Source organism: Bos grunniens, chromosome 3, assembly GCF_055505025.1.
Source record: "Bos grunniens cultivar Pamir isolate PY7600 chromosome 3, Bosgru_T2T1.0, whole genome shotgun sequence".
In the NCBI taxonomy this organism is placed as follows: domain Eukaryota; kingdom Metazoa; phylum Chordata; class Mammalia; order Artiodactyla; family Bovidae; genus Bos; species Bos grunniens.
In genome coordinates this window covers 96,481,183-96,496,622 of record NC_141167.1, presented here as the reverse complement: position 1 = coordinate 96,496,622, position 15,440 = coordinate 96,481,183, and the positions used below count along the sequence as shown (strand labels likewise).

The following is a 15,440-nucleotide window of genomic DNA, read 5'->3' as shown; positions in this document are numbered from 1 at the left end:
GTTGCAAAGATCGGACACAACTGAGTGACTGAACAACAAGAACACCCTCTTACTTGTGATGAAATTGGATGTAAAAATCATGAAGACAGCGGTTGTCTATTGTTAAATGGAAGATTACTAGAAACTATTTAAATGTATCATTGCATTTATTATTTATCTAAGTTAATATACTTATTATTTTTAACATTGGCACCTGCTGCTGCTGCTGCTAAGTCGCTTCAGTTGTGTCCGACTCTGTGCAACTCCATAGATGGCAGCCCACCAGGCTCCCCCGTCCCTTGGATTCTCCAGGCAAGAACGCTGGAGCGGGTTGCCATTACCTTCTCCAATGCATGAAAGTGAAAGTGAAGTCGTTCAGTCGTGTCTGACTCTTAGCGACCCCATGGACTGCAGCCTACCAGGCTTCTCCGTCCATAGGATTTTCCAGGCAAGAGTACTGGAGTGGGTTGCCCTACAGTTCCAATATTTAAAAAATTTCCCCCACACCAAACCAGCTGGAAACATTAACATTGTCTACTAGAGACAGTATGAGATCCACAGATTAAGGGCTCAGTCTTACGAGACAGCTTCTTATCCCTCACTTCAGATGCCAGTCATAATCCATGTTATGACCTGTGCTTCTGACCTATCTGCTGTAGTTTGAATGTCCCATCAACCCACTCTTTGGGTTGAGTAATGTGCTAGAATGGCTCACAAAACTCTGAGAAACATTGTAATTACTAAATTATCTGTTTATTATAAGAGAATATAACTCAGGAATAGCCAGATAGAAAAGATGCACAGAGGCACAGAGCTTCCATACCCTCTCCTAGAGTGCTAGCTCCACCATCAAATCTCCACATGTTCACAAATCTGGGAGATCTCTGAACTCTGTGGGTTTTTATGGGTTTTATTACATGGCCATGATTGATCATATCATTGACCATGGGTGATTTAACTTCATCCTCAGCCCCTCTCCTCGTTGCATAATCTGAGAATAAAGAGTAGAGGTCTACCAAATCCATCCCATCTTACTTTGATAAATAATATGCCATTGAAATAAAGAAAAATCTGGAATAAATGCTAACTCAGACAGACACTAGAGAACAGGTGTCAACTGGGATTGTCCCAGTCAAAGCAGGATGCATAGTCACATTTCCTTTAAGGTCCCTTCCAATCCCAAATGACTCCAATTTGATGATAACTCAGTCAACTGCTTACCTTACTGTAATTCCAAGATCTGACATCTACAGTTGCTGAGTCTTCCTTATTAGTAGCCAACCTCCATTTGTTCTTTCAGTACTAGGCACATGATATGTAAGAGATACTGAGTTATTTTCTTGCCCTGAGGAAACTCACAGCAGAGCAGGAAAATCAGGAAAGAAAGCCAGTAATTAGAATACAACTCACTGGGTCTCATGGCCATTTTTTATAGGTTGCCTTCTCCATATGTGTGTGTCTGTGTGTGTGTATACACACACACTTGTGGAGTCTTTGCTTACTTTTGATGTATGCAGGACTCAGCATAGTACCTGGCATCTGGTAGTCATTTAGTAATATTAATTTAAGAAATGAATGAACAAAGCACTATGATAGAGGTAAACCTCAGTGACATGGGATTACATGGACAGGCATCTGAGATAGGAGGTCAGAGAAAGCTTCTCAAGGGATGAAAAGGTGAATGGACTTGAAGGTCAAGGAGGGCCCAACAAGTTGGGTAGGACAGGAAAGGGCTTTCTTGGCATGAGGGGAAATGTATGTAAATAGCGTACTGTGTTGTGCTTAGTTGCTTAGTTGTGTCTGACTCTTTGCGACCCCATGGACTGTAGCCCACCAGGCTCCTCTGTCCATGGGGATTCTCCAGGCAAGGATACTGGAGTGGTTTCCCATGTCCTCCTCCAGGGGATCTTCCAACCCAGGGATCAAAGCCATGTCTCCTGCATTGCAGGCAGATTCTTTCCCATCTGAGCCACCAGTCCTTTAGGATGGACTGGTTGGATCTCCTTGTAGGCCAAAGGATTCTGAAGAGTCTTCTCCAACACCAGTTACATTTAACTATGTAAATGCATAAACATGGGAAACTGTAGATACTTAGGGAACTTCTCAAGGATTGGGTGGTAAGGTGGAGGCATGGCAATGAACGAAGCTGCAGGCAGAGCCAGCTAAGATTTAGGAATATGGCTCACCCTTAGTCATGAGAAAACAGGGTTCCTTAAGGATACCACTCAGAGATCTAAACTGCTCATCTGAAGATCCGAAGCTCCACTTACACCTAAATCCCCTGGTCCTGCAGAACAGTGACACAATAAAGAGAGAAATCCAAAATCAACTCGACTCTTAACTCTTGGAAGGAAAATGATCAGTCCCTACCCAAGTTCAACGGTAGTAAACCTTTTACATGAGCTCAAGGCCATATTCATCTGAGCACTGCTGTTGCACTTGGATCAGGGAGAGTGACTGATCCTGCTTCATAGCACTCAGCCTCTGTCTATAAAAAAAAACGAAAGAGTTGAAGTAGTTAAGTGACTTATTAAATTTAAAAGTCATAAAGATTTATCTGAATTCTTTAGGTTTTTCCTCAACATATTCCCTGCATTCATACCATGATTTTCCAGTTTACTTTGGGAATATCCTTCCCTTCCAAATAGTTTGGCAACTCTTGAGCAACTAACTTCGTTGGTGATTACAAGCAATGGGAATTAATTGCAAGCTTGTGTGAAAGGGTACATAGGGGTGGAAGAGACAGGGAGGAGGTAGCATAAGGCAGAGACTGAGGACATCTGTCTTTTTGACGATACCTTTGATGACATTTCTCTGAACTCTCACTAGCGTGTTTTTCTAGTGTTACCTCTTGTCAGACTGTCATGGCAGTTCCCTTGGTGGAATTTCTGCCTCTGGTGTCTGTCATTACGAGGTTAATTCCCATAAAGCACAATCCCATTGCCACTTCTGCTTTCAGCCTCATCCCCTTCCATTCTGTGCTGCAGCTACTGCTTAGTCGCTCTTAGTCGCTCATCATCCTCAGTGGTGTCTGACTCTGTATGGTCGTGTCTAACACTGTATGGTCCCATAGACCATAGCCCACCGGGCTCCTCTGTCTATGAGGTTCTCCCAGGCAAGAATACTGGAGCAGGTTGCCATTTCCTCCTCCAAGGGATTTTCCTGACCTAGGGATGGAACTCACATCTCTTGAGTCTCCTGCACTGGCAGGCACGTTCTGACCTAATTACTATTCTCCAAACATACCCTGAACTTAAATACTTCCATAGCTTTGCTCTTATAGGTCCCTCTGCCTGTACTGTTGAAATTTTGCACACTTCAGGAATGCAGTTAAAATTCCCTGAAACTTTATCTGATCTCCTAGCTAAAAGGAACCCTTCCCTCTTTCCAACTCCTATAGCAGTTTACTTATGCTTTTTTGGCACTTAGCACTTTCACCTTGCTGCTGCTGCTGCTGCTAAGTCGCTTCAGTCGTGTCCGACTCTGTGTGACCCCATAGACGAAAGCCCACCAGGCTCCCCTGTCCCTGGGATTCTCCAGGCAAGAACACTGGAGTGGGTTGCCATTTCCTTCTCCAATGCATGAAAGTGAAAAGTGAAAGGGAAGTCGCTCAGTTGTGTCCGACTCTTAGCAACCCCATGGATGACAGCCCACCAGGCTCCTCCATCCATGGGATTTTCCAGGCAAGAGCACTGGAGTGGGGTGCCATTGCCTTCTCCGATTTTCACCTTATATTAGGGCTATTTATGTATCAGGCTTATTTTGCTTGCCTTGAAGTCTGTGCATCACCCACGTTTGCCTTTCTTAGACTTCCTGTCATGATGCCTGACTCACAGTGGAAGCCAGTTAATGAATGAATGAGCCCAAGGTGTCTGGAGACTTCCTTATGCCAAAGAGGTGTTTAAAGCTAATGGCTTTTCTGAGCAGAGATAGTCAAGCTACAGTGCCTCTTTCTCCCCAGCTGCTGGCTTATGTGGTACTCAAGTCGCCAGCTGGAGACAGCTGTGCCAGTTGGGACCAGCTGAGCATCCAGCTACATCCATAGAATGAAAACAGCCAGGCAAGGGTGGGGCTTGTCTTTCTGACTACTAACTTTGCCTTAAGTTGTTGTAACCCTGGGAAGTCTACCCACATTTCTCAGGCTTCTGGGTGGGCTTCTGGGCATTTGTACAACTTATTAGCTACAGTCTGCAGAAATGCTTTGGTCTTGTTTCTCTGCTGCCTCCGTAAGGGAAGTCTTGCATCTCTAGGCCCTTGGATTTTCTGGATTCTCTGAAGATAGTGGCTGGTGCTGTGATGAGCTAGTGGCTGGTGTTGTGACAAGCATGGCGGGAACACCTGTTATAGTAAAGGGTTATTATTTTTAAAAACTCTTCCCTATTCTAAAAGGATTTTAGGAAGATTACACAAAGATAGTTTTTAAAGTGAGAAAATTAATGAAAAGGGGATGTAGAACAAGTAGATGATTAATTATTAACATAGAAAATGATTAATGCAGAACATGAAGGGCGTAAGATCCTGCATATTTGCTGTAAATCTGACTCTGAGCTTCCTAGAAACCAGAAAAAAAAGGGAGGGGGGAAGATAACCAAAAGCCAGTTGCTCAAAGGAGCATTTCTCAATTCCTGTGCCCTAAAAAATCATACTCTGTGCATTCTGTAGAGAAGTATCATGCTTGATACAGATAACAATGACCTTAGGAATGCTGAAACACAACAGCAGTCTGGGCTTGATGTAAATCCGGTGATAGGCGGCATATCCCTGTGATGAGGAACTGCTGTATAGACAGTGGTTTTCTCCTGCTCCTTACCACTTTAGCCCTGTGAAGCTTTCTCGAGTTATTACTCAGTGTCAGCTAGGAGGAAACGTTCCAAGGAACCAGGCAACCAGACAGTATTCTGAAATCTAGGAAGGCTGTGGTCCTTGTCCATGATACTAAAGAAGGAAGGAATCTCAGTCAAAATCTTGGCTATTATCACTGGAACCAGAAAGTCAGTACAATTCAAACTTGAACAGGTAAGGAGGGAAGTCTTAACAATAGCTGTTTCTTAAACACCTCTATTCTCACTAATTCTGAATCCCTTGAAAGTATCCTGGGGACCCAAAACTACAGCCTCAACAAAGCACTCTAGTCTTTGCTCCAGAGAGAGGTACATTCTCGTAACATAGAAGAGAAGGGTACCATCTTGGTGTAGTACAAATAAACTTACAGTGGTTATTATTCTTTGAACCACATTTAAGAGTCTCCAAATGATTGAATCCAGAATAATATTAGGAAAGGCTTTTATTGAGGTAGTTATACTATGGTAGAACACAGCAGTCTTTTTTATGTAGCAGTAACATCAGGTATGGATGTGAGAGTTGGACTGTGAAGAAGGCTGAGTGCCGAAGAATTGATGCTTTTAAACTGTGGTGTTGGAGAAGACTCTTGAGAGTCCCTTGGACTGCAAGGAGATCCAACCAGTCCATTCTGAAGGAGATCAGCCCTGGGATTTCTTTGGAAGGAATGATGCTAAAGCTGAAACTCCAGTACTTTGGCCACCTCATGCAAAGAGTTGATTCATTGGAAAAGACTCTGATGCTGGGAGGGATTGGGGGCAAGAGGAGAAGGGGACGATAGAGGATGAGATGGCTGGATGGCATCACTGACTCGATGGACATGAGTCTCAGTGAACTCCGGGAGTTGGTGATGGACAGAGAGGCCTGGAGTGCTGCGATTCATGGGGTTGCAAAGAGTTGGACACGACTGAGCGACTGATCTGATCTGATCTGATCTGAACATCATTATTTCCCCAACGAACATTTATGAGCTCTTGGGCATAAACTGAGAAGAGAGGGGTAATGGGGGACAAAAGCACTGGATATCAGTGTTGGAAAGCTCACAGTCTAGCAGGGGCAGTTAAGAAACTCAGCCAAAGCCACCGTGGCCATACAGCTGTGTGTGGGGTAAGGCTCTGACTTAATATAACTTCCCATGGCTTTCTCAGACACTCACATGATGCTCTTCATCTAAGAATCTCGTTCTTATTAGCAGAGTCCACTTCCTCTGCTCAAGGAGAAGGAGGTAACAGGAAACACAGTGTTTGTGTCCTGACCTGTGTGCCTGGAACAGAGTGAGAGAGGGAGAGTGGTAAGAAATGAGGCCAGGGAGATGACTGGGCCAGCTCACATGAGGTAACTATGAAGACTTTTGCTCTGAGTGAAACTGGAAACCACTGGAGGATTTTGAGCTAAGGAGAAACACCTAAATGTGATTAGTAAAGGATGCCTCTGGGGCAACCGAGGCTACTGTTCCAAGTGTTCACTGTAGAGAGGTGAGGGCAGGATCTGGGAGGGTGGTTGGGAGTGCTTTCAGATGATTCTGGTGAGGTTTCAGAGAGGTTAGGGTGGCCATGGTACAGTGCAGTGAGAAGGAAGGGTGCATGGGATGGGGCATGGAAATGATCAGAATCAGGCTTCAAGAAAATTGATCTGGCCGTTGAGATGGATGAAGGAATATATCAATAGTAGGAAGAAGCTCGGAGAAGGCAATGGCACCCCACTCCAGTACTCTCACCTGGAAAATCCCATGGACGGAGGAGCCTGGTAGGCTGCAGTCCATGGGGTCGCAAAGAGTCAGACACGACTGAGCGACTTCACTTTCACTTTTCACTTTCATGCATTGGAGAAGGAAATGGCAACCCACTCCAGGGTTCTTGCCTGGAGAATCCCAGGGACGGAGGAGCCTGGTGGGCTGCCGTCTATGGGGTCGCACAGAGTCGGACACGACTGAAGTGACTTTGCAGCAGCAGCAGCAGCAGGAAGAAGCTGGAAGCTGTGAGACAGTATTTCTCCAAGGTGGGCCAAACCACCTACACTTGAATTACCTGCAGAGATTGTTAAAATAGAGATTGCTGTATTTAGGTTATTCTTTTGAACACCAGGCTAGGGAACTACAAATAATCATAGTCCTTAAACTGAAAAATCAACAGAATTTCAAGTCCAAAGAGAACAGATGAGTGAGTTTCAGAGGTTTTTTTCCCCCCCTCTAAAATAATATTAATAGCAATGCTAGACTCTCCCATTTGGGTCCATGAACTGTATGCTAGATACAGCCCTACATAATTTGCCCACATGTCAAGGAAAAATTATTTGTTTCTAGGGAACTTTTGCTAGCTACAACCACACTCCCGTCCCTCCCATCAAAGATGAGTCCTTAGCTTGCAGCATGCAGCCATGGGTATGGAGTGGCCAGTTAGAAGCTGAGAAGGTGTGGCAATGCTCTGTATAAGAAAAGGATGGAGAGAAACCCTTGGATGGCCCAGGGTAGGGCTGGAGCCTTGACTGAGAGTAGGAGCCGAAAGGAAGAGGTAGATGCTGGCCCTGAAGAAGACTGGAGAGGAAAGATGACATGACAAAGGCCCATAGGGAAATCTTGGGAATTGACTGAGATATTTAAACAGGATTTTATGAGGCTTTGTCAGGTAGCCTGTGATGCAAACTCTTTCCCACCACCTCCCTCATCAAGTCTTTACCGATATTTTCTACTGGATCTGTCTTGTGATGTGCTGGATTCTGCTATGAAAGGGCAGACTAAGAACAAAAGCTGCCCAGTCACCTCTGGTTTGCAGCCTTGCCAGCTCATTCAAGCTAACAGCAATATCACAGAAGTCATCCACTTTGCCACCCAAGATTGTCCTGCTCACCTTCAGTCTCTCTCCCACATGAACCCCTTGTGGGTTTTACAGAATCTGTCTGGTAATTTATCGTCTTGGTGTTTTCCAGGCCGAGAATCTGGAATTAGAGTGACCTTTCGCCCACAGCAGCTGCTGATTTATCACAGGATCTATTAGAGTCTTGTCCAGATGTTGATGTTCCTGACATGAAGCTGTTTAATTTGAAATTGGCTCAGCTGGAAAATTAGGTTAAGGGATTTTATAACCAGAGTACAAAGCAGAAAATTTACCCTTTTTTATAAACCCAAGGTGCTCACGGTACAAACCACAATTCAAGGAAGTTTCAGTTCTGGAACAGGCGATGTTACACTGTACGTGGAGAAGGCTAAAAATGTGGGAGGAAAGTTCAGAGTTCTTACCTAAGGAGTCACCACGGGGGCCTCAAGAATGGCTGCTGGAAGCTGTAAAGACACTGCAGATGTGTGGGAGCCTCAGGAAAGCTCAGGTGAGAAAAGGGGGCGACTCGCCCACCCCCGCCAAATAGAGGGAGCATGGACATTTGCTTCTCAACTCTGCCCTCAACTCTGCCCTCCAGGATTGTTGCTGCTGATTAACTACCTGCCAGATCAAACTTTCCATCTGTAGGTGGTCCAGGTACCTGTCAGAAAGCCTGACCTATTTAGTGCTATGTAAAGTTTCAGAGCCCTCACCTCGTGCTGGAACCCTGCCAGGAGAGGCCAGGTGGCAGTGGCTGCTGCTAGGAGGAGCGGTTAACCATGTTGGACAGAGGCAGTACTCAAGGTAATGTTCACCGTCAAAAGAGCCAGGCCTCCAAGGTGAGGATGGACTCAGAAGTGAACCAACCCAGGATGGAAGCCCTCTAGATCTGGCTGGTGAGGCCCCTGCCCACCTTGGTGGCATGCTGCCACACTCCAAGCAGGGGCAGTGGTTTGGGGGTGGGGAGCCCCGGGGAAGCACAGGCCCACCCTGTGTTTAGTGCTTTAAGAGAAACACAAACAAACTGGAGCACATTCTGGGTAGAACCTCAGCCCTCATGATAGGAGGGGCAGAGGTAGCTGGAGAAGAGAAGTCCTGGTGAAATATTAGGACAAGTGGGTGGTCAGATGTAAAGGATAAGATAAATTACTTCAAACAACAATGATGTAGAAAAGACAGCCTGACTTGTCCTGGGGCTTCAGGGAGGAAGTGAGGGTTAGGAAATGGAAGCCATAAGAGGTAGTTCTTGGGAAAACTTAAAATAATGATGAGACCATTCCTTATCTCTAAAACTGCTTGGATACCCCTCAACAAATGTGCCACATGGGGAGCATGTGGAAGCACTGAGTGGGGATTTTCCTTAAAAGGCCTTTAAAATCCTTCACATCTATAATCCTAGACTGAAGTCTAATCTTTGAATGTTTTCTACCTTTTTTGTGAAACTGTCTAAGCCTCACTTTCATCATTTTATCAATTAAGATAATAAAACTTTTTTCACTGGAATATTGAGAGAATGTAAAAGGTACCATGCGTTCAGCATTTCAAATCTTGCAGAATGTCAGTGTCTAAATGCAAAGTGTGTGTTTTTCATTTAATTATATTAAGGAATAAGTTAGGCAAAGTATGCAGACTTAAAGAATTGAATAGTGTGGAGGATATCTAGAAGTATTTACCATGATTCTACAGCTGAAGAAGATTCAAGTTCCTGATTCTTTCTCCCTTGATTTTTTTTTTTTTTTTCCTGCCATCTGGATTTATTTATGCTGGGACAGATGCCCACTTCGTAATCCACAATTCTTCATGGTAATAAGCCCATTGTATCCATATAGGAAGATACTTCATCTCAACCTAGACCAGTGGGCAGAGGTTCTTTTCATACAGGAGTTGAGCCTATCAGAAACTACCATTCTTTACAGAGTGCGTGCACATAGTCAAGCTGTGTCTTTATTAAAGCATTAAGATGAAAATGTTGACTGTAGAGGAATCACTCATTATCCAAAAATATCATCCCCACTTGCCAAACATCTGGATTTGGTGGATAAACATCTGAGTGGTTCAACTGAATTTTTCTTTCTCATTTGGATGTTTTGGTGTCATGTAGACCCAGCCCCAGTCAAGACTTGGAGAAAAAATACTTGGCAGGAAAAAAACCAGAATGACTTAATGCAAGCATAACAGTGTAAAAAGAATGAAGATTTTTCATTTATGATTGTCATGAAGTGAGAAGACACTGGAAAAAAAATTTTTTTTTCTAAATAAGTCAGTGAGTAATGACCCAGCAACAGAAAATAATGAACTAAACTCTTAGACCTCTTGCACAATTCAGGCAAATGACTGATAAGTTAGGAAGTAAAAAAAAATAGTTCAAATAAGATGAATTTTAACTCATATTTGCAGGTATTTGGAAATCCTGAATGCACAAAGATTTAAGGAAAACAATAAACTACAACGCTAGGCACAAAGAAGCGTATGTAGGATCCACTTATAATATTTTTGAAGGCTAATGAAGGATGAGAAGAATCCCAGGAATCTTGCTTAAAATAAATATTAGGCCAAACTGGGGAAGAAATTTTGAACACTATTCTCCATTAGAACATGGCTTTAAGAAAAATGTTTTTTTAATTGAAGGATAACTGCTTTACAATGCTGTCAGTTTCTGCCACACAACAATGTGACTCAGCCAGAGGTATACGAGCCCCCTCCCTCTTGGACCTCCCTCCTACCCCCACCCCATCCCACCCTTCTTGGTTGTCACGGAGCACGGGGTTGAGCCTTTGTGTTTAGACAGCAACTTCCCACTAGCTATCCATTTTACACATGGTAATATATACATTTGAGTGCTACTCTCTCAATTCGTCCCACCTTCCCTTTCCCCTGCTGTTTCCCCTGCTGTGTCCACAAATCTGTGGAATATGGTCCTTTAACTGTTGATAAGCTCCACCACCCCCTGACCCCGCAGTCCTCTTAAAGACTCGCGGAAAGGGACAGAGTACAGACATAAGCACTGTAAATGCATCTCAGGGCGAATGAGACTCCTGGGGCTTAAGAATCAAATTGGCACCACAGCAGTGAAGCTCTATTCAGAGCAAGGAAATGTATAACATCATTTCTTCTTCATTCCTCCCCCGCCTTCTTTATCTTTCCTACACCACCTTTAGGACAGCAAGATCCTTTGTGTATGCTCTCCACTTCTGGTCTGAAAGATGGGAACCTTAAATTCTGGTTTCTTTATATTTAAATTCTCTGGGCCTGTTTCTTCATCCCCAAAGAGGGAGTTTGAATAATACTATTTTAATAATAACATCTAACTACAAGATGTTAAAATCCCCAAGAAATAAGCAGTTATTAGATAAAGAAGCAGCATTTAGAATTTTTAACTGCACTTGCAAAGTGGTGTTTCTGACTAAAAGGCAAAGGCGACCTTGGATCTGAGTGCCAGAGCAGGCATAGGCCTATGAAGTAATAGGTAAAAGACATGGGGAAAAGTATTAGATCCAGTGTTCTTTTAAAAAAGATTAATAGAACATGCAGATGGTACCAACTTAGTAGAAGCAGACCCCAGTGTGGGCAGGCATTGAACACATGAATGATATTAAAAGATTATAGAAATATGGGTTTAAAAAAAAGTAAAATGGGATTCAACTTTTAAAAATGCAAAGTAATACATTTGGGAGCAAGTAACCAGAAACACATGAGTTTGCAATGTCTTGTGGCAACCAAATTAGCTGGAGACAGAATCGTCATGCCAGTGAATAGAAGACGGATGATCACTGTAGCCCTGGGGAGGCAGAACTTGGAATTCTGAGTTCAAGTCTCTCTCTTTGAAAGCAAAGGATGAGAAAGAAAAATGAAGACGAGGTCAGGAAAGTGCAAAACTAATAATTAGGTACTTAAAGGTGGTGGATTTAAGATGAAGATTTTAAAATTTCACAGAGTGAGCTGGCTGGTAGCAGACTCCAGTAGGAACACAAAGCATGGCGGATCCTTGCGTATTAACTTTCACAGAATCAGGGAATATTACAGGAGGGGGGTCTTAGAAATGCACTCCATCCCTCTTCCATTTTACAAATGAAGTCAAGAGTCGAACAGTTCAAAAAAGGGTGTAGTTGATTAAAGTGATTTCTCAAGCAATAGAAGTAAATTTGAAACCTCAGGAGCTCTTGATTATGAACCCCTTAACCCTAGGCATCTATGAATGTGGTGTCACTTTTGATGTCTTCTTTCTTTGAGCATAAATTCATTCTCTGTTTGTTCTGGTGCCTTTCCCCCCAGGTCTCTTTCTCTCTCTAGTCTTCCTTTCTCTAATGAAGAACCTGCCCCTGGCCCACATACCTACCTATAATACGTACCTATTCTTCCCTCACAGGGGGGATATGGAGTCACTCCGCTCACCCCGCCTCCAGAAACCTGTCTCCTTCCAGTAGAATTAGTTTTCCCTCCTGTCTGTTCTCTTGGGCGTTTTGTTTATAAACTTGCACTAAGGCAATGATCATACTGTGTCACAAGCCTATGTGCTTGACTCCTGCGGCTTTCTCACTGTATTGGGTGGAAAAGATGGTGTCTTAGTCATCTTTGTGTTTCCACTGCTCTGAGCTTCCACAAGGTCTGAGATAAACAAACACCTTTTTCATAAATTTAAATGAAAAAAACGTTTTGTTTTCTCTCCATCTCTCACTTCCTAAGTTTCTGTCAGTTTCAAGGCAGACTTTTTTGGGGGGTGGGGAGACATGATGGATGTGGTCTCTCTACACTGTTAGTGGTGGTGTTAAGATGCCTCGTGAGCTTCTCTCAGATATGTGATGCTTTGTCAGAAGTGCTTTCTAGAAATCAGATCCACCCAGCTCATCCAAATTATAGCTGTGTTCCCAAGGGCATGGCTCATTGGCCAATTCTGTCATTCAGCTTTTACTCCAATGTGTTTAGTGTAATACTGTATTTCACTGTATCTTTCCACTAAATGAGAATCCCATGGTTAAATAAATGGGAAATATCTGCTTATACAAAAGTAACTTGCATTCTCTTACCGTCCTGTGTAGCATGAATCTCAAGGCTAGAGATTGTTCAACCAATTTGATTTCAGAACTCTTCTCTGAAATCAATTAGTTCTGTTTTGTGGAAAATACTTCGAGCTACCTTGTACTTCCAGACCAGATCATGCCACATTTTCTTGTAGTGATATAAATATCCAGTACTTAGTTTGTGTCCAATACTGTTGCAATGCTTTCTATGCATGAACTCAATTCTCACAACCACATAAGGTACAATTATCATTCCCACTTTACAGATGAGAAAAAAATTGAGGTATAGAGAGGTTAAAAAATCTGGCCACCATCAAACAGCTAGTAAGTGGTAGAAGCAGAATTCAACCCCGGACCTTCTGACTCCAATGTCTTGTACATGAAGCTAAAACCCCTCTCCTTGTCATTGTAATCCCTTGTAGTTCAGTCAGAAAGAATCTGCCTGCAGTGCAGGAGACCCGGGTTCAATCCCTGGGTTGGGAAGATCCCCCTGGAGAAGGAAATGGCAACCCACTCCAGTATCCTTGCCTGGAAAATCTAATGGACAGAGGAGCCTGGTGGGCTGCAGTCCGTGGGGTCCAAAGAGTCAGGCGTGACTGAGCGACTAACACTAACACTAGATTCTATACAATGAGTCCAAGTTCTTATAGCATGGAAGCCGTTTAACTATTTGAAAACAACCAACATTCTTTCTGAGGCCTCTCTTCTCTGAATCTTCTAATTATTCAACCATTCTTCAGATGACAAGGTCTAAAAGTCTTTTATCTTCTTGATGATTGGCCTCTGAACCACCTCTGTGATTTTGTGTCCTCATTAAGCTTATGCCTCAGAAATAAGGCATAAACTATATCCAGCCAGCCTGGTGTAGTTCAGCCACCACCAAGAACAGCAAAATGTCATCTCTCTCTAGAAACATGTTCAATATGGGGAGTTGTATTTGTGTGTTTAATTAGGGTATCCGTATGGGGCAAGTGGCCCATGTTTAGCTAAATAATAACTAAATCTCTGAAAGTATGGCCAACTGATGTGAATAGCCGACCCATTGGAAAAGACCCTGATGCTGAGAAAGATTGAGGGCGGTAGGAGAAGGGAGTAACAGAGGATGAGATGGTTGGATGGCATCACCAACTTAATGGACATGCCTTTGTACAAACTCTGGGAGTTAGTTAAGGATAGGGAAGCCTGGTGTGCTGCAGTCCATGGGATTACAAAGAATCAGACACAACTAAGTGATTGAACAACAGCAACAACCAAAAGCATGGGTTTGGGAGTATTTCATGAGATTCATTTAGAAGTGCCAGAAACAATTAATAAGGAAAGATTGTCCTCAACCAAAACTGTCCCCACTTAGGCCAATCTGTAGTATCACGTCAGCTTCCCACAGAGCTTTTCCTAAAACTTCCATTTTCATACTGAGGACCCTTCATTGACTAACTGGCAGCTGCAGCCAGCCTTTCAGGAGGGACTCATGAGGATGTTCTAATAACAGCCTAGGGAGTGTGTGTTAGAGGAACTTCTAATAATATTTCCTTTGACTTTATTAAACACAGGGTGGAGGATTTTTAAATCCTCCACGAGAGGAAGGGATTTTTAAAGTTATGAATTAAATTGTATTACAGAAAGTATGTGTACAGACAAATGGACATTTGAAAACATAGTTCTCTCTTGCCCTTTAGAATCGCTTAGTTCAGAGAGCAGACCATGATGGGTCCATCACCTGGATGGAATGGTCAGGCCTCACTTAAATGGGAATTTCCTCACTTGACAGATGGGGATTGAGTGTCTGTTAGCTAACATTTTTCCTCTAATTACTAATTATACCAGAGAAAGGGGCTTTATGGCCAGAGTCCTGAAAATGTGAAATTTGATCAGCAGAGATTTGCAGTAAAGATGGAAGATTGATGTGTGACGTCAGACAGCTGGCAAGGAGGCCCATCAGGCCAGGAGGCCAGCAGCTGCTCACAGCGGATTTGAGAGGGCTGGGGGAGGACCCAGGAAGGCGGGGATCAGAAAAGGATCTGGGATAGGAGAGATAAGGAGAACCATGTTAACAATTTTGCTTCCCCCTCCTCCTCTTTCTGTCATTTCAGATAAGAACATATTAATCCTCTGAGTGTGAGGCTATAGACAACAGGTGGCAAGGCCCATCCCTGCACCAAAGGCAGCTGCTGGAGTGAGAAAGAGTGCCAGGAAAGGGGATCTTCAGGTGGGAATCTGCACACAGCAATTGACCTTCACCCTGAAACATGTCCCACTCCACTTGCACCACTCACAAAGGAGTCCACGACCCCGAGGGTCATGCACTCGGAACATTCCCTAGAGCAGTGATGCTAAAAGAGTCATCCAGAACCAGGTACAGCAGAATCCCTGACCTTCTGGTTAACAATGCAGGTGCCTGGACCCCACCCCCAGCCACCAGAGTCTGAATCTCTGTAGGTGGAATGGTCTGCTGTCTCTCACATCATGCTGTGTATTTTCTTCTTTGCTGCACATAAAGGATGACCTGAAATGATATCTGGGGTTTTTTTTTTGTTTCCTGTCTTCCCCATCCAAGAGATGTTCCAAAAGAGCCGGGACTCCCTGCTCAGAACAGTAACATAGCAAATAGCTGAGGCTTCATGAATATTTGTTGGGTGAGTTGTTATTGTTCAGTCACTCGGTCATGTCCAACTATTTGTGACCCCATGGACTGCAGCACACCAGACTTCCCTGTCCTTCACCGTCTCCTGGAATTTGCTCAAACTCATGTCCATTGAGTTGGTGATGCCAGCCAAGCATCTCATCCTCTGTC

At 43.7% G+C, this 15,440-nt stretch overlaps 1 long non-coding RNA gene across 1 annotated transcript in view; it reads left to right on the top strand.

Moving 5' to 3' along the window:
- The window catches only part of LOC147376174 (uncharacterized), an 81,606-nt gene extending 66,448 nt beyond the window's left edge, over positions 1–15,158 (top strand). The window contains exon 6 of the long non-coding RNA XR_015160808.1: positions 14,740–15,158. This is a non-coding gene — a long non-coding RNA (uncharacterized LOC147376174). The remainder of the gene's footprint in view (positions 1–14,739) is intronic.
- The last annotated feature ends 282 nt before the right edge of the window (positions 15,159–15,440 follow it).